General features: G+C 65.0%; 1 protein-coding gene across 1 annotated transcript in view; it reads right to left on the bottom strand.

Moving 5' to 3' along the window:
* Positions 1–23827, bottom strand: part of NCOR2 (nuclear receptor corepressor 2) — a 139334-nt gene extending 115507 nt beyond the window's left edge. The window contains 2 exon segments of the mRNA XM_070399965.1: positions 8053–8097; positions 23559–23827. The gene's annotated coding sequence lies outside the window, so the exon portion shown is untranslated.
* Positions 23828–24205: the final 378 nt, after the last annotated feature.

Genomic DNA, 24205 nt, shown 5'->3' on the forward strand with positions numbered 1-24205 from the left:
GAGGGCGGCTGAGCGGCTTCATGGCGACGGCGAACCTGACCCGGCCCCACGCTGCACCCTCTTTAGACGGAGCCACTTAAGCGAAAGAATCGTCGCTCCCCACGCCTCTCGCGGTCGCCGTCCCCTTGGGCCACTTCCAGGGACCGTGGGAGAGACCAGTGACGGGGACGCACGCACAAGGGCATGGGTGGCAAGGAAAGGGGGTTCCCAAAGGAGGCAGGAGCGGCCTGCCCTGGCCACCCTGAGTGGCTCCCACGTGCCTCTCTGGGGGTCTGTTTGTGGCTGGCTCGGGCGGGAGGGGGCAGGGTGGGCACGGGGCCGGGGGGTGCCTCCAGGTGCTTAGGGTCTCCCCGCAGCTCCAGGCCTGGTTCCCTGGAATCGTGTGGAGAGGGGAGGCGGGGGGGGGGGGCGGGGGGGGCCAAGCTGGGACCCGGGCGTTTCGTGCTGCCCGCCTGGGAGTCTCGACCTCGGTCAGGTGACGAGTGGCGGCCCCGAGGATACGGGAAGCCGGGCTGACCCAGTTCAGACCTCAGCCACCTGCCAGCTGTGTGGCCCGGGGCAAACCTCTTCACCTCTCTGGGCCAATTCCTTCCCTGTGTTCGGGCTCAGAATCGCACCTGCCCTCTGCTGTGCTTCTGCGGACGCGGCCTTGTTTGCACAAAGGGTCTTTGCAGATGGGACCAAGTTAAGGACGAAGAGGAGATCGGCCTGACCTCCGATGGCAAAGTCCTTCCAGGAGACACAGAGGAGAGATGGGAGTGACCGGGGGCGCTTGGAGCCACCTGGACGAGGCCTGGGAGGACGCTCTCCCATCGGCTGGAGGGAGGCCGGCCTGCCCGCACCTGGAGTTCGGGCAGCGCGACCTGACCCGCACCTGGCTGGTCCGAGGAAGCCTGCCCTGACCACAGAATCGGACCGCGTTTCGCTCCAGCGACCTCAACTCTGTGCCCGTGACCCTCACCACCCTCGACGGCACGTGTTTCACCGACTCTCTCTCTGAACACTAAACTCCTCAATCACGAGGACAATGCCCGACTTTTCTACCCTTCTGATCCCGCTGCCCCTACAAATGTCTGGAACACCCCACGTCCCCAGTACGTGTCAATCAATCCACTAGCAAAGGAACAAAAGGGAGAAGCAAAAGCCATTCCCCTTCATTTCCGCCTCAAATGGGGCAAAGGGCCCACAGAACAGCCCCAGATCCGGAACCACCGCCGGGGCGCCCAGCCCAGCTCCAGCCCTGTCAGCCCCCTCAGCCTTCCTGACCACGGTGGCCACAGGGCCTTTGCACATGCTGCTCCCCCTGCCTCAAAGGCTCACCCCTCTTCCTTTCATGTTGGTTCCTCCCCAGGCACCAGTCTCAGCTGCAGTGCCACCTCCTCAGAGACCAGCCTTGATTCTTCTACCTAAAGTGAGTGCCCGCCCTGGCCCAGCCGGCGTAGCTCAGGGGTTGAATGTCAACCTAGGACCTAGGAGGTTGCAGATCGATTCCCAGTCAGGGCACATGCCCGGGTTGCAGGCTCAGTCCCCAGTGTGGGGCGTGCAGGAGGCAGCCGATCCATGATTCTCTCTCATCATTGATGTTTCTCTCTCTCCCTCTCCTCTCCTCTCCGAAATCAATAAAAATATTTTTTAAAAATAAGTAGATAAGTAAAATAAAGTGGGTGCCCCCAACACCAGAGCTGCCCCCGCCCCACCCTGCACTCTTCGACAGCCAGCATCTCTCGGCTCTGTGGTACCCCCCTCCCCGCCCCCGGGAGGCCACGGGGACACCAGGCTGGCTGCAGGGAGCAGGAACTGAGCCCTCCTGCCCCGACCCGTCCGGCCCAGCACAGAGCAGGCCCCTGGGGGCCTCCGTGGCACAGAGAGCCTGGCCCGCGGCCCGGGCGGCCCTGCCAGGAGGTGCGGTCTGGCCCCGGGCTCGGGGAGGGCTGCGGGTGGCGCCTGCCCAACCCCCACAGTGCACAGCGGGTGTCGGGGAGTGAAGCTGGAAAATGGGTCTAACATGGCGATCCCGGTACCACCGGCAGGCCCGGGAGAGCCCACGGGGCCGGCAGCTCAAAGCCACGGGCAGAGAAAGGAGCGACCTGGAAAGAAGCCGTTTTCATTCTGCGAATGGGCTTGCTGAGCGAGCACCCAGACGCAGCTCTGCTGTGTGGTTCCGAGTGGCTCCTGGTTGGGTCTCCGGCCTTCGTGGGAGGGACAAGGTGGTCATCTCAGCATTCCAGCCCCTCGAGGCTTGGCATCGCCCTAAATCAGCACGTTTTCTGAACGGCAAGTGGCCTGGCCGGTGTGGCTCCGTGGACAGACCGCCGGCCTGCGGACGGAAGCGTCCCGGGTTCGATTCCGGTCAAGGGCATGCATCTTGGTTGCAGGCTCCTCCCCGGCCCAGGCCCGGGGGGGGGGGGGGGGGGGGGGCTCGTGCAGGAGGCAACCAATCGATGTGTTTCTCTCTCTCTCTCTCTTCCACTCCCTCTAAAAATCACTGGAAAAATATCCTCAGATGAGGATTAAAACAAAAAAAATTTTTTTAAAGGGCCCGGCTGAAAAGTCATCCAAAAATGCGGGAAATCCCCGCAGGAGAAAGGGAAGGGGGGCTCTGGGCCGCAGCCGGGGTTAGACTCCCACTGCTGTGTGACCTCGGGCAGGTCACCCGCCCTCCCTGGCCCCAGCTTCCTGGCCTATAAAGTCAGATAAGGATCATTTCCACTGGGGGGGGGTGGTCCATAAGATTAAGTAAATTATCAAGTGCGACCCTGCGACTGTTACACACTGTTATTATTACCCCTGTGATCGTGCAACCATTTCCAACCTTCTGTAGGTTTATAACCCCGACTGCAGGCTGGAGCCAAGACTGCCTGGCTCCCTGGGGCTCGCTGGGACCCCTGGAAGGCTGAACCACCCCCCTCCCCTCCTCTTCCTCCTCCTCCTCCTCCTCCTCCTCCTCCTCCCTCCTCCTCCTCCTCCCTCCTCCCTCGGGCTGGGGGCAGGGACTACCGTCAGACGGAAAGAGACGCACATCGTCGGAGCCAGAGATTACAGACAAGCGGCGTTCTGGGGCAGGCATCCATCCTCAATTACGAACCTGATGTAATGAGGCGCCCCAGTAACTTCGTCATTTATTGACAGGATTGCTGATTTAATTTGCGGGCCTCCTTCCCGAAAAGTCATCTCAGCGAACACTCCTCAGTGAGGGAGCGGGGGGAGGAGGCCCATTCGGTCCCCACTCCGCTTCCGCGTCTGCATTCACCCTCCGGCCTCACCCCAAGACCGCTCCCCCGAAGGCCCGCAGGACAGGCTCGCAGCAGCCCCGACACACACGCAGGGGTCTTGGCGCCGAGAACAGTGTGTGCCCAGAAGCGGACCCTCCTTCACACCCTCCGCTCTCCCCAGACCAAGCCCTGGAGGACCCCCTGGACCCGCAAGCGCGTCAGAGCAACGAAAGGGCTGGTACGTCCCCGGCGCGAAGCAGGACGAAGAGCACGCGGCTCTTGCCCGGTGACCTTAGATGCGTCCCTTGAGCTGCCAGAGCCTCAGCTGCCTCATCTGTAAAATGGGAGTGTGAAAAGCCACCCCCACCCCTCGCGAACAGCAAACACCCAACGGTGGCTTCCCAGCGCCACGCACGGCCTCCGCCAACGCAATACGACAGGAAAAGGCTCTGGGAGGCACGGAGACGGGCCAGCTTCATCCGGAACAGCCCCGAACCGGAAACCGCCTGAATGCCCGTCAGCTCATGCACGGGGAGGCCCCACTGTGATACACTCCTACCACGGGACGCTTCCTCGGCGATGAAAAATAATCAACTATTCATCCGGATGAGTTGCAAGAACTTGCAGAGGCCCTGGCCGGTGCGGCTTAGTGGTTGGGCGTCGTCCCTGTGGCCCGAAAGGCTGCCGGTTCGATTGCCGGTCAGGGCACTTGCCTGAGCTGCAGGCTCTGATCCCGGCTGGGGGCGTGTAGGAGGCAGCAGACGGATGTTTCGCTCTCACATTGATGTTTCTCTCTCTCTCTCTCTCTCTCTCTCTCTCTCGACTTCCTTCCTCTCTCTTTAAAAAATAAAAATCCATGAAAAAAAGACATGCAGAGAGAAAGAAACCAAATACAAAGAAGTTCATACTTTAACACTCCCTTGATTGTGGGGGTTGTTCGATGAATCTTTACACGTGTCAGAACTCGGGGGCCGGGGGGCTCGTGTTCCGGGGGAATTAGATCCCCTTGAGGCTGCTGTGTTTCCAACCGTCACAGGAAAACACAGACGTACATACAGCCCCACTGACCCGAACCCAGGGCCCAGGGCCCGTCCCCCACCTCCAGGTCCGACCGCCTGGTTCTGCCACGGCCCCCACGCTGCCCAAACCCCTGATTCCTGAGCGCGGGACCGGGGAGGGTGGGGCTTGCCCCTCCGCCCGGCGAGGTCCCCGGCTGCAAAGGCAGGGTTCTAAACGGCTCGCTCCTCCGAGAGCCCCCACGGGCACGGGCCGGCTGCGGGCCCTGGCACACAGCAGGGCCTCACTGACGCTGCTGCAGAACAACCAGCAGCGAGCACCAGGCCTCGGTGGGCAGGACTGGCCCGAATTCTTGCCCCCCCAATGCACGCAAGCCCCCCCACCAGGCAGGACTCCAGGTAGCCGCCCCCGTCACCGAAGGCTGCTTGGCCCCACCCAACCCGCTCCTCCCAACAGAGGGGACCCCAAAAATGGGCCCCCTGTGGGGGAGGGTTGGCACAGTCTGCCGGAGGAGAGGGCATCCTGGTCCCTGGGGCAGGACAAGGGCCACCCCAGAGCCCACCCACTTATAAAAGAAAAAACAATCATGAAAGGCCCGGCCGGTGTTGCTCAGTGGTGAGCGTTGGCCCAAGAACCAGGAGGTCACGGTTCAATTCCCCGTCAGGGCACAGGCCCGGGTCAAGGGCTCGACCCCCCAGTGCAGGGCGTGCAGGAGGCAGCCGGTCCGTGATTCTCTTTCATCACAGATATTTCTCTCCCTCCCTCTCCCTTCCTCTCTGACATCAATAAGAATATGTTTTAAAATATAATAATAATAATAATAAAAGGACGGCCAGGCGCGGGCACAGGGACGGGCGATCCCGGGGCAGCGCCCGCGAGCCCGCCCCGGCAGAGGGCAGCTCCCGCCCCCGTGAGCGATGGGGGCAGGCGGCGCCTGGGAGCCCCGGCGGGAGGGCGTCCCCCGGGCCCGATTAGAGGGCTGGCCGCCGGCAGACACGCTCAGCTGTCAGCCTGGCCCTCCCAGCCGCCATCAGAGGCACCATTAATTGCTGTCATTTGAGGGTGGCCTGTGGGGAGGAGGGGGGGGGTTGTGGAAAGGAGAGGGGAGGGGAGGGGAAGGGAAGGAAGGAGGAGGAAGGGAGAGGGGGGAGGAGAGGAAGAAGGGGGGCAGTGGGGGGAGGGGAAGACAGCTTGCCCAGAGCGGAGGGAGCCTCCTGAGCTGGACAGACAGAGCCCTCCAGGGCCCAGCCCGCGTGACTCAGGAACCAGGAGGTCACAGCACAGGCCCGGGTTGTGGGCTGGGTCCCCGGTAGGGGGCGTGCAGGAGGCGGCCGGTCCATGATGTTCCTCTCGTATGGATGTTTCTGTCTCTCTCTCTCCCTCTCTTCCTCTCTCTCAATAAAAATACTTTTTAAAAATAAAATTAAAAAAACAAAAACAGACCTCCGTGGGCTGTGCGCCTCCCTCCTCCGCCCAGCGCGGGGACCCATTGCCCGGGAAGGACAGACCGAGGCCGGAGCCCTGTGACCACACACACACCCGCTCGCCCGCTGTCTGGTCCTGATCTTCGCCCTCGGGGTCCCCAGAGAGCCTGGCCGCCCCCTTCACTGTGGGCTCCACCCACACCCGAGCCTCACCCCTCATCCACAGCCACCTCGCCTTCCCACAGGAGACTTCAGCCTGGCCCAGCGCCCCTCCCCCAGGCCCCACGGCCGCAGGGAGGGCTCCCAGGCTCCTCTGCCACTCGCACACGTGGGGACACCCCGCCACCCCCTGGCTCCGCTGTGCACGGGGGACAAGGACAGGTCCCCCTCGAGGGGCCGCTCTGAGGACTGAGCAACATGGTCCCATGGGTGCGGGGTGCGGCAGCTCAGCTGCTGGTCCATTACCATCCCCGACACTGTGTCCTTGACCCCACACCCCGGCCGCCCCCACCCCTGCCTCCAGGCCTCCCCAGGTGCAGAGGGCGCCCCAGCAGCCCAGGGTCAGCACCCCTCCCCATGGCTGGTCCCCAGATGAGCCTCAAGCCTCATCTCTAGGCTGAGGGAGCCCCAGGGAGCATTCGGGGAGGACCCCGCCCCCTGCCCCCCGTCTGTCTCCCCCCCCCCTCCCTCCAAGGTGATGGATCGCCCCAGAGGAGGAAGCTAAGTGCTTGCAGACAAAAAGCCCTTTTATCGTCCCCGGCTGGGCCTCTGGCATGACAAGCAGATAACTCAGCCTGGAGGGAGGGCTCCCCATTAGGCCGGGGATGGATGGAGGGCCGGCGGCAGGCGGACGAGGAAGGGGACACCCAGCCGGGCAAGGCCACCTTCTCCCCAACTTCAAAGGCACCCAGCACAGCGGGTGGAGGACCAAACTGGGGCTGGTTCCCTGGAGGGGGCCCCCACCCCGGTGTCGCCCAGACGAAACCCTCCACCGTGGGGCCCAGGGCGCGGCCAGGGAAGCAGGCAACCGCCACGGCTGTCCCTGTCCTGCCCTGGTGCCTCCCGGGACCCTACAGGCTGAGGAACGAAGGGGAGAGGCCTCCCCCAAGACGCCCCACGCACCCACGTGACTCGTGCAGCCTCCTACACACCAGCGGGCCCCTCCATGCAGCCTCGGGGCCTCTGCACGGTGGTCCTCTCTCCCTGAAACACCCCCCAGAGACCTGCACGTTCCCTTCCTCTGCTCCTGCAGATCTTTGCCTAAATGCCACCTCCTCAGGGAAGCCCACCCTGACTACCCCCGTTTGAAACCACAACCCACACTCCTCAAGCCCTTCAGCTGGTTCCTCACCCCGGCGCCTTCCAGCAAGGACAACCTACGCGTTCTGTTTACTGTCTGCCTGCTCGGCGAGGATGGGTGCTTGTCCCTCTTACGGCACCCAGAACAGGGCCTGGCACACAGCAGGCATTTTAGAAATCATCCTGTGATGAACGACTGTTTCGGGAGAGGCCTGAAATCTCCTGGTGCGGCTCAGGGCAGCCGCCAGCGGCTATTTACACTGAAATCAGCTGCCCAGCTGCTGTGGCTCAGTGGTTTGAGCATCAGGCTATGAACCAGGTCACAGTTCATTCCCGGTCAGGGCACACGTGTGGGTTGTGGGCTCGATCCCCACTGCGGGGCGTGCAGGAGGCAGCTGATCCATGATTCCCTCTCATCACGGATGTTTCCATTTCTCGCTCCCTCTCCCTTCCTCTCTGACATCAATAAAAATATATTTAATAAAATAAAATGAGGGTGGCAGCCCACCTGGCGGCGGGGGGGGGTCACAAAGAAAAGCCCTAACAGCTCGCTGAGCACCTACTGTGTGCCGGCTCGCTGAGCACCTACTGTGTGCAGGCTCCGGTCTGTATGAGCTCATGTCGCCAGCACGGCAGCCCTGGGAGGGGTGCTGCTACTCCCCCAGTTCACAGAGGGGGAAACCGAGGTACAGAGATGGAGTGACGTGCCCCCGGCTCCCCGCGTGAGAGCGGCAGTGCCAGGCCTGGACCCAGGATGCCTCCCCTCACGCTGGACACAGTGACCACGGGGCAGCAACGGCCGCCCCAACAAGTCTGCAGCCCAGCCCGCCCTCAGAGCACAGAACCCCGAAAACCTCGTCCCCCACCTACGACCCCCTTGTCTCAGGCCTCCTCTGAAAACCCCTGCGCTAGGCCAGAAATACCCCTCCCCGGGGGGCCCCACCACCTCCTCCTGCCGTTCCCCACCCCGGGCAACCCCACGGGGCACGCCGAGCCCCCCACCACGTCCGCCAGGTGGAATCCGGCTCCCCAGCGACTCCCGACCCCCCCCACCTTGAGCCCGCCGAGCCGACGAGGAGTGGGGACAGACGTGGACCTACCACACTCGGCCGCCAGCAACGCTGTGTCCTCAGACTCCGGGGAACCTGCGGGGGAAACAGGGGCGCCGTCAGTAAAGCTCGATCCTCCGCGCGGGCGCTCCGACAGGACAGGGACGGGGTGGCGAGGCCCCCGGGCCGGGCACGCGGTGCACACCAGGCCCAGCACGTCTCCGTGACACCCCGAGACGCAGGCTCTGCACACCCTGGAGCCCAGGCGGTCAGTCCCGTGCCCCCAGACCCAGAGCTGGGATCACAGAAACCCCCCTGAGAGAGGGGGGCCTCCTGCCCCCAGCCAAGCCTCCCGAGTCTCCGCTCACAGCCAGCACCCCGTGGTGACAGCGAGCGTCCAGGCACAAAACACCGCCCGCGGGTCAGTAAGCGCGGGTCGAGCCAACAGAAATACGGGGGGACTCACTCCCCGTCACCGCTGGCCAAAGAGCTCAGGGGAAGGTGCCAGCGTCATTGATTATCAGGAAAGTGCCAATCGGAACCCCAGGAGACCCCGCGTGGATGTGGTGCTGAAATGAGAGACAGACACAGCGAGCGGTGCGAGGACACAGGCCACCGGAGACCACGCGCTAGACGGTACCAGGTAAGGAGGCCGCTCCGGCTGGGCGGTCACGTGACCCAGCAATTCCACTCCTGGTGTTTACCCGGGAAACACGGAAACCTGTGTCCACACACACACACACACACACACACGTGCACAGGACTGCGCACGACGGCCTCACTCGTTGTCGCACAAAAGCAGGGAACGAGCCCCCGATCCAACAACCCATCCGTAGACGGGCGACCCACACACGGTGGTGGCACAGCCGCACCCAGAACCTGCCGCGGTGACGGGGGACCAACTGCAGAGACTCTCGACCCCCAGAGGAAGGTCAGACTTGGGCTGAGCACGGGCCGGACTCCGCGCTACACACGCCGGGGTTCCGTGTCCGTGGCTCTGGGAAGGGCAGACCCGGGCTGCCCCGCACGGAGGCGTCAGAGGGAAAGCGAGCAGGCGATTCGCACAGAAGTCAGGGCGCTGACCACTCTGGGGAGGAGGCGGCAGGTGGCCACTTGGTGTCGCCTTTAAAATGACTCATTAATCTGCGCCCGAGTTTATGCATTCTTTTTTTTTTTTTTTTCAGAGAGGAAGGGAGAGAGAGAGAGAGAGAGAAACATCAATGACGAGAGAGAGAGAGAGAGAGAGAGAGAGAGAGAATGAATCATGGACCAGCTGGGGATGGAGCTCGCAACCCGGCCCTGTGCCCTGACCAGAAATCGAATCGTGACGCTCAACCACTGAGCCACACCGGCCGGGCGGCTTACGCATTCTTTACGGTGGCAGCACCCGCACAGAGAGAACGAGCCAACACACGGCCGTGGGCAGAGCGCCGGATGGAGTCCGCACACCCGGCCGCGGTCCCAGCTCTTCCACGGACAGAGGGCGGTGACCGTGGGCGCGCGCCCTGGTCTCTCTGAGCTCGGTCTTCCCATCCGGAAAACGGCCCGCTCCTTCCCACCCCCATCCGTCTTGACGGGACTCGCTGCAGCCCCACCTGCCCACGGCAAACCCTCGTGGGGTCAAGTCAGGTCAACTTCTCCAAACCCCCGGGGGCCCGGGGCCCACGCAACGCCTGCCACTTTGAAGAAAGGGAAGCGGCACCCGAGTGAGCCTCCCCGTGGCTGCCCGGCCGGCGGGTGAAACCACGCGGGGCCGAGATGAGCAAACCACCGGGCGGGCGCTGCCGAAGCCCACACTGCCCCGGGACCCACAGGCCTGGGCACGGCCCCCGAGGAGGCACACCTTCCGGAAGGGACAGCGGCTGCGTTTGGGGACTTCCGGCCTGGGCAGGGGGAGGAGGGGCACCTAACACCACTCCTTTCGCCGCGGGGCCGCCTGGCACATCCTTTCACGCCAGGTGGACGGGCCCCTCCCCTGTCACCGAGGCAGGCGGCAGCCCTGACCACCGGAGCGGGAAGGGGCGGGCTTCCCGTGAGAAGCCACCGGGATGTTTTATTTCCCTTCTCCAGCGACAGCCGCGGCTCTGCCTGAAGCCGCCAGAGAGGTCATCGCCAAGTTCACAAGGTCCGATTCCCCGCCAGCAGCCGGGCAGCGGGGCCGTGGGCGAGCGGACTGGGCCTGGAACGGGACAAAGGGAGCAGAAGGCTGTGGCCCCACCAGAGAGGGCCCAGCCCATCCAATGCCGGGCACAGAGTCGGGGCGGGAGGGGGGAGGAACCTTGAGGAGCAACCCAGAGCCCTGTCCAGGAGCACCCCAGCCCCAAGTCCATCCGTCCCGGCTCCCAGGGGCCGGCCCCAGGCCGGGCGAACCACAGGCCATCACAGCAATCAGACCCCTGGTCAGCCACAGGCAGGCCAGAGCCGGGCCACCTCCCAGCCCCGCCAGGCGGGCACCGTCCCCGCCCTGTGTCAGAGGCCACCGCCCAGCCACGGAGGGGCGGAGAGATGGGGACCTGGCAGCTGCCCTCGGCTGCCCATCCTCCACCCCTCACACCCCCAATGTGCCCCCCCCATCTCCTCCTCATCACAGGGGTGGGGTGGGCCGTCTGCAGAGAGGCAGCCGACAGCAGCAGCGAGACGCCAGGAAGGAGCTGGTATCGACCGCCGCTGGAGGAAGGGGGGCCGCGTGGGCAGCCGGGCTCCGGGCCAAGCACAGGCCGGCGGCCGCACCGAGAGGCCATCTGTCCGTCCACCTGTCTGTGCACCGCCCTCCGGGGGTCTCACGGTGCCGGGCACAATGCTCAGCCCCTCGGCTCGGGAACGGGTGGAATTCTCACCCCGCCCTCCGCACGCCGCTCTGGGCCTCTCCCCATTTTGCGGATGGGGACGGTGAGGCAGAGGCCGGAGCTCCCAGGGTTCCCACAGCCGTGACGGGCATCCAGGCATCCGCTGCACCAGACACCCCACCCTGGAGCCCCAGCGGGGAGACGGGGGGAGCGGGCTCCCTGGGAATGGGGCACGGGGGAGGGGGCGGTAGAAACTTCCAGAAGCCTCTGGACGACCCTCAGTGGCCCCATCCCAGGCTCCTGATTAATTCAGGTTCTGCAGGTAGGAGCCCAGGGCCAGCGCCCCGAAGTGTCGGTCTGCTGCTGGGTCCCGGGGAGGGGCTGCCTGGGGCCGGAACCTGAGGTCACAGACCCTTCCCAACCCAGGAGCAGGGTCAGGGCCGTGAGCGGCCGCGGGGACGCCAGGGCGCGGCCCGGGAGAGCGAGGGCGCTGTGGGACCATCGATCGCCAGAAGCAATTAATTGTCAGGGTCAAGAGATAGTGAAGCTTTGTCCCAGGGCCCAGGGGACAGTCCAGCCGGTCTGGTAGCCCAGGCGGGAGGGGGTTCCTGTTGACCTGGTCCTGACGGGGGGCGGGGCCTCCATGCAGCCTCTGGCACCCCCTTTCCTGTCTCTGCCCCCCACAGGCCTTCTGCATGCTCCCCACTCACAGGCCCAACCCTCCAGGGAACAGCATCCGAGACTGTGCACCAGGAGGGCCACCCCATCCTGCCCGCGGTGCCCACTGACACACGGGGACACTGCGTCCCAGCAGCCCAGGACCTCGCCTGCCGTGGGGCCCACACCTGTCGCCTAACTGTGACCTCGGAGGTCATCACCGGGGTGGCTGACACCCGGCCGCCTCGGGCTCACATCCCAGCTCTGCCGTTTTGCAAAGCTTTGCATCTCCGAGCCTCGGTTTCCCCATCTGTAAAATGAGGGTGATGCCAGGGGCTACCTTGTGGGACACATACAGCCTAGCCCGCAGCAGGCGCTGAGTTTCAAGCTCGCTACCGGGGCTGCCCCTCCCTAGCCCTCGGGTGTCAGTCCGTAACCCCCGCAACTGGGAGACTCCGACTCCAGGCCCCCCCGCCGGCCTCGGCAGCAGCACCCGCTGGGAGACTCCGGCGTCGGTGGCCGAACTCCACACCCCAGGCCCGGTGGCCGGTTGTCATGAAAAACAGAAGTGCCCTCAGCCCGGGTGGTGCGGCTCAGTGCATAGAGCATTGGCCCGAGGACTGAAGGGTCCCGGGTTCGATTCTGGTCAAGGGCATGTATCTCGGCTGCGGGCTCCTTCATCACCAGCCCGGGTGGGGCACGTGCAGGAGGCAGCCAATCGATGCGTCTCTCTCCCATCGATGTCTCTCTCTCCCCGTCCCTTCCACTCTCTCTGGAAATCGATGGAAAAAAATATCCCGGGGTGGATTATCACCAACAACAAAACAGAACAGAAGTGCCCAGACGCACACAGCCCTCCACCCAGACCCCCTGAGGACAGGGCATGGGGCCCCCGTGAGGCTCACCCCCTCCCAGCCACCACCCCACCCTGTGTCTGCACCAGATCCCTCCACACACACACACCCTGGACACGTGCAGCCCCTCCCTCGCTGCCCCCACTGCCCGGATGGGAAAACTGAGGCCGGAGGCAGCCCGTGGACGCCTCTGGCAGGAACCGAGCATGGCTCACGGAAGCTCAGAAGCCGGGTCACCGGGGCCAGGGAGGCGCTGAGTCAGAGTGAGACGCTCACGGAAACCGAAAGCAGCTGAAAGCAGCCGCGGCCGGCCGAGCGCTCCCCGGAGTGAGCCGCCCTGATTCACAGTCAGCCGCTGGCGCTGTGTTGGAAAGTTCCTGCTCCTGGGGGGGGGGGGGGGGGGGGCGCACGGGACAGCCACCAGGCCTGGGGCCATGAACCCGCCTGCCCAAGTCTGAGCAGAGGTCACAGTCAGCCCCCAGTGACCTTGGGGAGCAGTGACCTCGGGAGCAGGGCCCTCGGCAGGCAGTGCCCTCGGGGTGTCTGTGGCTGCAGGGCAGGCAGCAGAGGCCCCCCCCGCCCCCCCAGGACAGGCATCCTCTCTCCCTGGCTGGGCTCAGCCCCTGGGGAGGCCACGAAGCCCAGCCCAGCGCGGTGACCTCAGCATCTGGCCTGGACCCTGGACGGTCCGCTGCTTTCCGGCTGTGTGACCGGACGGGCCGCCTGGCGTCTCTGGGCCGGCTCTGCACCTGTGACACGGAGCCTCTCGTCTCCGGGGCGGCCCCAGAAACTCAGCGCCGCGCATGCCGTGAGCGCTCCAGATGTGCACCCCCTCTCCGTCCCCCACGGCGGTCCTATCGGGGGTGAAGCTCACATAACATCGCATCCACCGCGACACCGGGGACTGGTCAGGGGTGTTTAACACACTGACAGGCTGTGCACCCACCACCCCTCTCCGGTTCCAACGCTTTCCCGTCTCCCCAACAGAAAAGGGAACCCCCAAGCCACTGTCCGCACAGCCCCCTCCCCCCGTAACCACAATCGGCTTTCAGTCCCTGTGGGCTTGCCTGCTCTGGAGCCAGGAGAACAGCGGGCCAAGCACAAGAGTGGCCCGGCCGGGGTGGCTCGGTGGTTGAGCGTCGACCTACGAACCAGGAGGTCCCAGCTCGATTCCCGGTCAGGGCACGTCCTGGGGTGGGGACACAGCTGTCCTAGGGGACAGGCTCGCGCCACGATCGTCGCCCTCCCCAGGCAACCTTCGAAAGGCCTGGCCCTTTAAAGAAAGCCTGCCAGCACCGACCCAAACACTAGCTTTCTTTCTTTTTTTTTTTTTTTTTTTGCCGTCACTTTCACGTATTTCCAGTCCCGAAAGGATTCTGCTCTCGCTTCTCTTCTCTCGAAGCTGCACTTACTCATCCTGCGTGGGAGCCGCCAGCCCTGCCTCCTCCCACTTCCCGTTACACCGCGGGGGGGCCATCGCACGGATTTGTGTTGTTGTTACTTCCGCACACAGTCAAGGCTGCACTGAGGAGGCATCTCAGAGCCAGAGGCAGGGGCGTTTCGAGTAGAGTGTGTAGCTACCGTCAGGGTTGGGGTGGGGGGGGTTGCCGGGGCGCGGGGCGGCCCTGGGCAAGTGCCGATGGCGGCAGCGATGGCGGTAGCTCCTGAGATTGAGAGCACCGAATGAATTGGAGCGGCATGTGCGGCCGCGATGAGATCCGCGTGAAAAGCGCCCGGTCCCCAGGCCGCTGCAGCAGCTGACGGGGCTGGGGGCTGGGGGCTGGGGGCGGGTGGGCCAAAGCCCCAGCACGGGCCCCAGCTGGGCAGGGCGGAGGATAAAATCCCGCACTCCCAGGCCCAGGCCGGGCCAGGTGGCTCGCTGCCCGCCAGGCTTTCATCTCCAGGAGATAAGCCGCCTGCTCAAGTTCACGTTCAGGATCAAATGAACCCACTTAATCGCCTTAGGGATCTCCTCTGAGCCGGCTCCTCAGGGGCCTGGGGAGGAGGGCAGCCGAGGCCCCTCCGGCCCAGCCCCCACCCACACCGGCACAGCCAGGCAGAGAGGGGGCGCCCCACCGGCATCCCGCCCACACCCCCGGGGCACCACCCACTCCCGTGACCCCCCAAGGGCAGATCCGTGCACACTGGCCTTCATCGTCTATGCGCAGGCCGTCCATCTGCTCGGGGTCACGAAGCCCCTACTGTGCGCCACGTGCATGGGGCAAAGGGACACGCTTAATCCCCACAGCCACCCGGGAGGCACGTGCTGCCACAAACACCTCTCCGGATGGGGAAACTGAGGCCGGCAAACAGCCAGCCCAAGGTGACCTGCAAGCCTCATTCCATTTCACAGACGGGAAGACTGAGGCAGGAATCCCCACCGTTTCCGATGTGGCTGGGGAGGCGGGGCCCGCGCCCGCCTTGGTCCCCACCGGGCCCAGCACCAAGAACAGCTCCCGGCGCAGAGTAGGTGCTTCTCTGAGAGAACCGAGTCCACACTCTGGGCCCAGACTCCAAAGAAAACGCCTTATTGGGGCCCCTCTGCCCTCCAGACAGTCCTCTCTGAGACCCCTTCCTGTGCCACCAGGGCCTGGGGAGGGGGCGACCGTCCGCTGCAGAGGACAATGTGTGGAGTCAGAAGCCCAGCTCGGCCCAGCTCGGCCCTGCTGCCTGCTGCCTGTCTAAGCGTGGGGAGGCCATGACGAGGTCGGGTTCTATAAAACCTGCCGACCTTTGACTGCTCTGGACCCACAAAGCGGGCAGATGCGGGTGGCGCACCCCAAGGACAGCAGAGCAGCGCCCACGGGCCACACAGCCACCTGCATCCTCCCCCCCAGGCCGGCACGTGGGAGCCGGAAAACGGTGCGGACACCACTCCCGTCGAGAAGTGGCTGCCCCTGCGGAGGGGACCCAGGGAACCCAGGAGTCACCTGCAGGTGGCTGTTGGGTTTTCTTTGCCTTTTTTATACTTTTATGGATTTCAGAGAGGAAGGGAGAGGGAGAGGGAGAGAAACATCAACAATGAGAGGGAATCACGGATCGGCTGCCTCCTGCACGCCCCCCACTGGGGATCTAACCCGCAACCCGGGCCTGTGCCCTAAGTGGGAATTGAACCGTGACCTCCCGGTTCCTAGGCAGACGCTCAATCACAATCACAGAGCCACCCCGACCTGGCTGTTTGTTTGCTTGTTTGTTTGAAATAAAAGGCAGCCACCGGGACCTGGACCGAGGCTGGCGGGTGCACGCCCACCCTCTCCCCTTGCCCACAGGGGCCTCGCTGGCCCCCAGACCCCAGGCCAGGTGGGAGCTGCGGGTCCCTGGGGCCTGGTCCCCCAGCCCCCGGGCCAGGAGGAGCTCCGGGCACCTGAGGACCGAGTTTCATTTAATTGCGAGCTTCAGGTTCCTGGACGCAGGCCCGGCGGCCCCGGGGCCGGGACAAGCCGGGAAGGAAGCAGCTGTGGTGTGGCCTTGGGCTCCGCGAATCTGGAACACGGGTCCCCCGGGGACAGGGCCGCGGCCAGAGAAACCCGGTCGGGAGACTCGCTCCCGGCTCGTCACGGGAGAGGCGGGCTGCGGACTGCGACCCGGTGGGTTTCCCGGGCCATTCCTTGGGGCCAGGTACCCACAGTGGATCTGAAGGAAGTAAGGAATCAGGAAAAATGACCAGAAGCAAACATCCCTGCCTCACACCACCCCTCCCCGCTCTCCGCTCTGGCTGCTCCTTTCTTTTTCCTTTTTTTTAATCCTCCCCGAGGGTATCTGCCCATCCATTTTTAGAGAGAGTGGAAGGGAGAGGGAAAGGCAGAGAAATATCGAGAGAAACGCATCGATGGGTTGCCTCCTGCATGCGTCCCGACCAGGGCCAGGGCTGGGGAGGAGCCTGCAACTGAGGTACGTGCCCTTGACCGGGAATCGAACCCGGGACCCTGCAGTCCGCAGACCGACGCTCTATCCACTGAGCCACACCGGCCAAGGCCGGCTGCTCCTTTTGCGTCTGGTCTTTCCGCCCAGCACAGCCTTCCCCGTGGGCAGCCCCTCTCTCCACTCTGTGCCCCTCCGGTCAAGGCCAAGGTCACAGGCGGCAGGGACATTCCACGTGGCTCCGGCCGCTGTGGGCTCCTCCACACCCAGGCCAGGTGCCCCAGCGCCACGCCTGGCCCAGGGAGGGGTGGGGGGCCTGGCGGAGACACCGCGGGGACCTGCAGCGGGGGCAACGTGTCCCCGGCTCCCCCTCGGCCCAGCAGGCTCGCCTCGTTAGCCTAACGAGCAGGCCCGGGTGCCAGGCGGTTGCCATGGCCACGGAGACACACCACTCAGCAGCGATGAGGCTCCCAGGGGGTCTGCTGCGGCCTGCAGTTCAGAATGAGGCCGAGCGGGGCAAGGAGGGGCCCCCAAGGCACCCCTCCTCTAGGCACCTCGGGGCCTGGCCTCCAGGACTTGCCACTGACAGCGACTCCCAGGGAGGCCCCTGGGCCACAGAGAACTGCCCCCGCCCCCGTCCCCCCCCACACACACCTGCCTGCTCAGTGGCAGAGAGAGACCACAGGGCAGCTGGCCAGGGACGCTGGGAGGTGGCCGGGGCCTGGCAGACACCCCAGGCGGGGAGAAGGGTCTGCAGGCCGTGCAAGAAGTGGTGGGAAGCCCTGCGAAGCCAAGTGAGGTCAGGTGGTACCCGCTGGGGGCCCCCCCGGCCTCTGCGTGCGGAGAAGGGCCACAGGGGCAGACAGACTGGAGGCCACGCTGGCTGCGGGCAGGAGGGCGGGCGAGAGACCCCCACACCTGCGGCCCGGGCGGCACACGCCAGGAGGCGGGGCTGGGGTGCGGGGGACCGTGGGCCCCCTTTGGGACAGGAGGGATTGGAGGCCCCTGGGGGACACCCGTGAGCAAGGACGGCTCTGGAGGCCGCTGGCCCCGCCCGCCCAGCCCCGGGGCAGCTCCATGGGTCTGTGAGCCCTGGACACGGGGCTGGACGCCGCCTCCCGCCTCCCGTGGCCCCTCAGTTCCCTCGGCTGCGAGGTGTGTCCTTCATGCCCCCATTCCGCCGCCGGGTAAACCGAGGAGCCCTGTCTGCTGAGCCTCCGGGACTGTCCGAGGTTGTGCCATGCAGCCTGTGCAACATCCACGCGGGACCTCAGACTCGCAGCTCGTCGAACCCTGTTCGTGAGCCCCAAGACACGGCCCGGGTCCCGACCCCAAGCCCAGGCCGGCGGGGGTCCTCCAATTCCCCCTCCCACCGCCCACCCCCCGGCTTCCTCCCTCCTCCACGTCCTTCCAGCTCAAAGCGACATGGGAGGGGGGGGGGGCAGAGGAACGCAGAGCGCCTGAAAGCCTCGGCGCCGCGGCCAGGCCGGTCCCCACGGCGTGGACGCACCTGCAGGGCTGCCGATGCAACCAGCCCAGATCCCTGAGCCCCGGTCCCCGGATACGGAGCAGGCAGCGTCACAGTGCACCCCGGTGAGCTCACCATCTGCCCCCCTCCCCCCGAGCCCCCCGCAGGTCAGTGGGTCTGAAAGGACAGGGACCTCCAACAGGGCCATCTTTCACCATCCAAGTCACTCACTGCCATCTTCCCGCGGCCGGTGGACGTCCGCAGGCCCCGGTTCCCGCCCAGGCCCTGACCCTGGTGGAGACCGGCCACCCCCAGAGGCACTCAGGGGACAAGCAGGTAAACACCTTGCGAAGTGTTCTCTTCACTCCCGCCCGGCTCCAGTCCCCCCTCGAGAGAGAGCGAACGAACTTGCAGGAATGCACGCCGATAAGATAGCATCAGAGAGCAGAGGGGACGAAGCCATCTGCAATCAGGACGGGCCGCACACCCCCCACAGCACAGGCCAGACCACGCTGCCGAAGGCAAGGCGGCCACCGCCGCTCCGAGCTTCCTACCGGCCAAAGCAAAGAGGGAAACAAGACAGGTCGCACGTAACTTTGCAAAAACCGTGGGAACCGGGCAGCGCAGCCCAGAGGTGCCCGGAGCCCTGGACGGAGCGGGTCAGAGCCTCAGGCATCAGCTGAGGCCAGAATCGTGCCCAAGGTCAGCTCGACTGTCTGCTGCCCGGACCACCCCTCCCCCCACTGCATCCCACAACAGCACATTCGAACCGTGAGCATCAGTACAGCTCGGCAAGAACAGTGAGCCAGGCCAGGAACAGGGCCGTAGGGCCCTCGGGGTGACCCTCAAACTGACAATCCTCGCTGGGCCCGTTCCCCCCACAGTGAAAACCCCGGAAGGTTATGCTGGAATGTTCCTCAGCCGCAAACAGGAATAAAATCTCACCATGTGCAACAGCACGGGTGGGCCTAGAGCAGGGATGGCGAACCTATGACACGCGCGTCAGGGGTGACGCGCAAACTCATTTTTTTGGTTGGTTTTTCTTTTTGAAATGGCATTTAAATATATAAAATAAATATCAAGAATATAAGTCCTTGTTTTACTATGGTTGCAAAGATCAAAAAATTTCTACATGTGACACGGCACCAGAGTTAAGTGAGGGTTTTTCAAAACGCTGACACGCTGAGCTCGAAAGGTTCGCCATCGCTGGCCTAGAGGGTACTGCGCTGAGTGCAGTAAGTCAGACAAAGACAAATATCATATGATCTCAATTACTCGAGGAACCTAGAGAACAAACTAAATGAACAAGTAAGAAGAGACTCAGATACAGAGAACAGACCGATGGCTGCCCGATGGGAGGGGGCTGGGGGCTGAGTGAAAACGGTGAAGGGGTTCAGTACAAATGGGCGGTTACAAAATAGTGACGGTGCCCGGCCGGCGGGGCTCAGCGGTTGAGCGTCGACCTATGAACCAGGGAGGTCAGGGTTCGATTCCCGCTCAGGGCACAGGCCCGGGGTTGCGGGCTCGATCCCCAGTGGGGGGCGTGCAGGGGGGCAGCCGATCCATGATTCTCTCTCCTCATGGATGTTTCTCCCTCTTCCTCTCCCTTCCTCTCTGACATCAATTCAGGCGGGCACTCGGCCAGGGCATGTCAGAGGGGAAGCCGCCCGACCGCCCGCCCGGGGTGTGTCTGCCCCCGGACAGAAACCCCGAGGGCAGGACCCGGGAAGGAGGCCTCCCTCGACACCCTTCCGTGCGGATTTAAATTCTTTTTAATTTACTTTTTTTTTTCTTTTTTTTTTAATATACCTTCCATGATTTCAGAGAGGAAGGGAGAGGGGGAGATAGAAACAGCAACGATGGGGCCTCAATGCAGGACGAGGCCCAGGCCACGGGCTCTAAAGAACCTGCTGCCAGCTCTGGTCGGTGTGGCTCCGTGGATAGAGCGTCGGCCTGTGGACTGAAGGGTCCCGGGTTCGATTCCAGTGAAGGGCATATGACCAGGTTGTGGGCTCGAGTCCCAGTGGGGGGCGTGCAGGAGGCAGCCAATCCATGGATTCTCTCTCATCATGGATGTTTTCCTCTCTCTTCCTTCCTCTCTCTGAAATCAATAAAAATATATTTGAAAAATATATATCACAAGTGAAAGTCACCCCACTGTGCGGCCTTGGGCCAGCCTGCCCCCCCACCCCCTGCAATGGGAAAAGGCTGACCCCCCAGGACCTCTCACGTCTCCAGCTACCAAGTCCCCCGGGGCGGCAGGCCAACCTGCAGGTAGGCGCCTGGGGCAGCTCCCTGGAGCCGGGTTCTGCGACAGCTAAATAATTCAGAGCCACGTTTCATTTCCAGAGAAACACAGCCCCGTCGCCAAAAGGAATGCCAACATGTGCATGACTGTTTAAGATAAAATAAGACTTCAAAGAAATGCCAGGCCTGCCGCTGGCGCTGGCCCCCTCCCCGCATCCTGCAGGGGCCGGGATCTCGGTCTGCCGCCCCCCCCACCCCCCCCCACCCCCGGGCCGCCGCCGGGGGCAAAGATCTTCAGGTGCTCAAATAAGGCGCCATCATTTCTCCCCCGCAGAGCGGATCTGCAGGAAATTCTTGCTGCGCCAACTCGACCTTGAGTAACCCCAGGCCTTACCTCATCCAAACTGTGTGACTCTGGGCAAGTCCCTTAACCTCCGGGCCTCACTTTCACCCTCCATACAATGGGACAGAGAGGGCCTAGACTGCCTGGAGACTCACCCGCCTGGAGACTCACCCGGGGCTCCTGTGGGGCGGAGGCCGGGGCACACACCCCAGGCCTGGTGCGCGCTGGCTGTTACTGTCTGTAGGGAACGCATCCTGGATGCACTTCCCGGCTCCTGGACTGAAAGGTCGCTCGGCAGGTGATGGCGCCCATTCCCACCTCCAGCATCTCACTTCCCTGGGGCCTCCCAGACCCGCCCTCAGCGAGACAAGGCCTTTTCAGATGCCACTCCTGGCCCAGCCCCCTCCCCGGGCGCCAGAGCAGGAACTACCAGCTCCTGCCAGCTCCTGCCAGCTGTTCTTTCGGGAACCCAGTCTCCGGGGTGTCACCCAGGAGGCGGCTGTTGGCTTGGAGAGATGGAGAGGAAACCGAGGAGGGAACGTGCGCACACACACACACACACACACACACAGAGATGCACACAGACACACATACAGATGCATGCACACACGGAGACACACATAGCACTCACACACACAGTGCACACACACGCACACACATGCGCACACACATGCGCACACACAGGCTCTCAGCCCCCTATTGTCAGAGGCAGCGTTGGCTGTGGGATTTGGGGTTGGGAGGGCTGTCAGGAGGAAGGGGTGGCAGTTAGGTGTAGGTGCGAAACCCTCTCCCCCCAAAAATCCGAACCAGCCACCAACGTCTCCGCCCACAGGCCTCAGGTGGGGGGTGGGTACAGAGAACAAGGTACCCCCCACACACACAGTCAGGGGGAAACAGCCTGGCAGCCTCCACATCCAGCCTGAATGGCAGGACGCTGGGGGCCAGGCCTCCTGGGCCACTTTCCCACGCGCGCGCGCGCCCGCCCGCCCGCCCGCCCGTGGGTGCGTGCCAGCGCCACCCCCCAGCCTGCGCCGGAACAATCGGCCTCCCCAGCGGGCGCTTCACAGCGAGGCTGCGTTTGCAGAGCTCTCATCTCGGAAACCTTTCGGCGGTGGGAGGAGGAGTATTAATTGGGGGGAAAGAGCAGATTATGCCAAATAAATCCTTCCCACGTAGCCAAACCCCGGCCGGGGGAGGGAGGGGACGCACACAGCCGCACGAGGGGTCTCCATCCCTCACCGGGGCCTGACAGCCACATTACCATCTACATGGATCCATCAATAGTATTGATCCCCAGCAGGCGTAAATAGCTCAGTGGGAAGAGGCCAGCCCGGGGCCCACTCGCTCCCGCCCCCACGTCTGGGCTCCACAGACTCCCTGGGCACCAGCGGCGGTGGCGGCGGTAAATTTCCAAGCAGCGACAAGGCAGCGGGCGCGGGGAAGCCAGACAGCGGCGCCCAGATGCCCCTCACAGCCCCGCCACCGGGTCACCAGGCACAGCGGCTCCAGGCTCCCAGAGTTCATCAGACTCAGTCTGTGCATCTGTTCAATGGGCAGAGGGCACCACCGGCCCTTCTCCATTCTCAAGGGCAACAGCCGAGGGGATGGACTGAAGGCCGCCGTCCCTCGCCGAACCCCCCACCCCCACCCCCCCGGGCCCCATCTCACAGGATTTCCTGGTCACTGGGTTAAAGGCCAAGCTTCGGAACCCTGGGAGATGACCACCCTGGTCACAGTGACACACGCACACCTGTGCACTCTCACCTTCAGTTCCCACAACCACCCGTGGCCGGGATTCTAGCCCACGTGGCAGAGGAGGGACCTGGGCACAGAGAGGTCAAGCGGTTTGTCCGAGGTCACACAGCCAGCCAGTCCAGTGGCCAAAGTGAAGCTGAACCCAGGGAGCCGAGCTGCAGGGTGGGCTCCGAAGGGATGGGTGATGGCCGGCTGCCCCAGCTCACCCCTCTCCCCACCCCTCAAGGGGACAAAGAAAAGGCCACCCACAGGGACGCATAGGGACGGTGCCCTCCGACCCCCTCCCACCTCCCCTCGGGCCCAAAGGAGCCCCTCCGATCACAGCAGCCGCCAGACCCAGGTCTGGTTGAAAAAGGGCAAAGTCACGGCCGCTGATAACACAATTCGCCCGGCCCAGGACTCCCCGTCCAGCCCGCGGGGTCTTCTCTTCCCTCTCCCTCCCTCCCTCGCACATCCTTCCTCCAAATCTGCAAAAGAAAAAAAAAAAATCATAATAAAACCAGTTCTCACCGACAGGGGGGGAGAAGGGGGAGGAAGGGAGGAGGCTGAACCGACAGAACAGACCCGCCTCCGCCGCCGGCACCAGACCCACAGGGCGCAGGAGCGCGCGACAGGCGGCGGGGGAGACGCTCGCTTCCCCCAAAATCAGCCTCAATGTAACAATAAGGCGGGCGCCCCACGCTCCTCGGCCGCCGGCGGCTCCCGGGTACAGCGTGTCTCTCGCGCCCGCCCCGCCTGCTTCCTCCCTCCAGCTTTCTGCTGCCAGCACCTGGGGGAGAGGAGGCGCGCCCCACGGGTCCCCCCTCCCCCTGCAGGTTCCCCCGCAGCGATGGCCCGGGGCCTCGGGGTCCGGCCCAAGTGGGATCAGCTCTGAATTCCAACTTCCCAAACTAGCGGCATCCCAAGTATCTGCGCAGCACGGGGGAGGGACCAGGAAGCGGCCCAATGAGGCGTCACAGCCGCGGGAGGCAGGCCCCGGCACCAGGAACACCGGCCGCGGGGGAGGGGGGCGCAGGCGCCTCTCCCGGGGGACCCCCGCCCAGCGCCCTCCGGTCCCGGGCCCAGGAGCGCCCGCGACCAGGGCCACCCGCGCCCCCGCCGGCTGGCAGAACCCCCCCTCATGCGCCCCTTCCATAGCAGCCAGGCCGGAGAGCTGGGGGTGCCATGTCCAGGGGCTCCCCAAACCTGCCGTGCCCGCTGAAAAATAAGGCGCAGTGTCACCCCCAACTCTGGGGCTGCTACGCGATGAGGCAGGCGCATGGCGGCCAGGCCCCACAAGGTGGGGGGCTGACCTCCGCATTTCCAGGGCGCCTTCCCGCCCGCCCACCCCCCACGCCACTTCCCTCCTTCCCGCCCCCTGCGGGGGAGCTGGAGTTCCCCTAAGTTCCCCGGCGCCCCCACGCACGCGGGCTGCAGCGCTGATGGGGCGCCTGGCTCCCCAGCAGGCCGGCCCCCGAGAGCGCCAACTCCGGAGCGCAGGGCCCCGCCAACTCCGCCGCGTGCGCCGCCGCTCTGCCCGCGGCCCCCGGAAGCGCGCCCCCCGCCGCCCCGCCCGCCCTCCGCGGGGACCCTCGACCCCAACTCACCTCGCCGAGGTGGCGGCGGCGGCGCCCAGGCTCGGGGCGCGCTCGGGCCGCCCGGGCGCTCAGGCAAGTGGCGGTGCAGCCAGGACGAGGGGCGCGCAGCAGGCCCGGCCTCGAGCCGAGGGGCGAGCCGCCCGCCGCCGCCTCCTAGGGCGCCAGCCCCGGGTCCCCGGCCCGCAACTTGGCGCGCATCGCGGGGCGCAGGGCGCGGGCGCACGGCTGGGGCGGGGCACGGGCGGACGCGGGGCTTCGATGCGGCCCGGCCTGCCCGCGGCTCCGCTCCCCGGCGGCGACGGCGGGAGGGGGAGCAGGGGGCGGGGCGGGAGCCCGGGAGGCGGTGGCTCGGCCTCTCGGCTCCCGGCTCCCCGCCCGCACCGACGCGCCCGGCCCGGCCCCTTCTGGCTCCTTAAAGGGCCCGCGTCGCCTCCGCGGGTCCTGCGCGCACTCACCGGCGCGCGCGCACGTTGCCACACAGACACACACGCGGGGGCGCGCCGCCGAGCTCTCTCTGGCCCGCCCCTCCGGGGAAGGAGGAGGAGGGGCAGCGAAGGGGGAGGAGAGCACCTCCAGGTCCTGCCCCTCCTCCTCCTGCGGCCGCGAGGCGTCCTCCTGCTCCCTGGCCCCCGAAGCTTCCCTGGCATCGCGTTTCG

The sequence above is a fragment of the Myotis yumanensis genome, unplaced genomic scaffold (genome assembly GCF_028538775.1).
Source record: "Myotis yumanensis isolate MYYU_CA2020_CCGP unplaced genomic scaffold, mMyoYum1.0.hap1 SCAF_19, whole genome shotgun sequence".
In the NCBI taxonomy this organism is placed as follows: Eukaryota; Metazoa; Chordata; class Mammalia; order Chiroptera; family Vespertilionidae; genus Myotis; species Myotis yumanensis.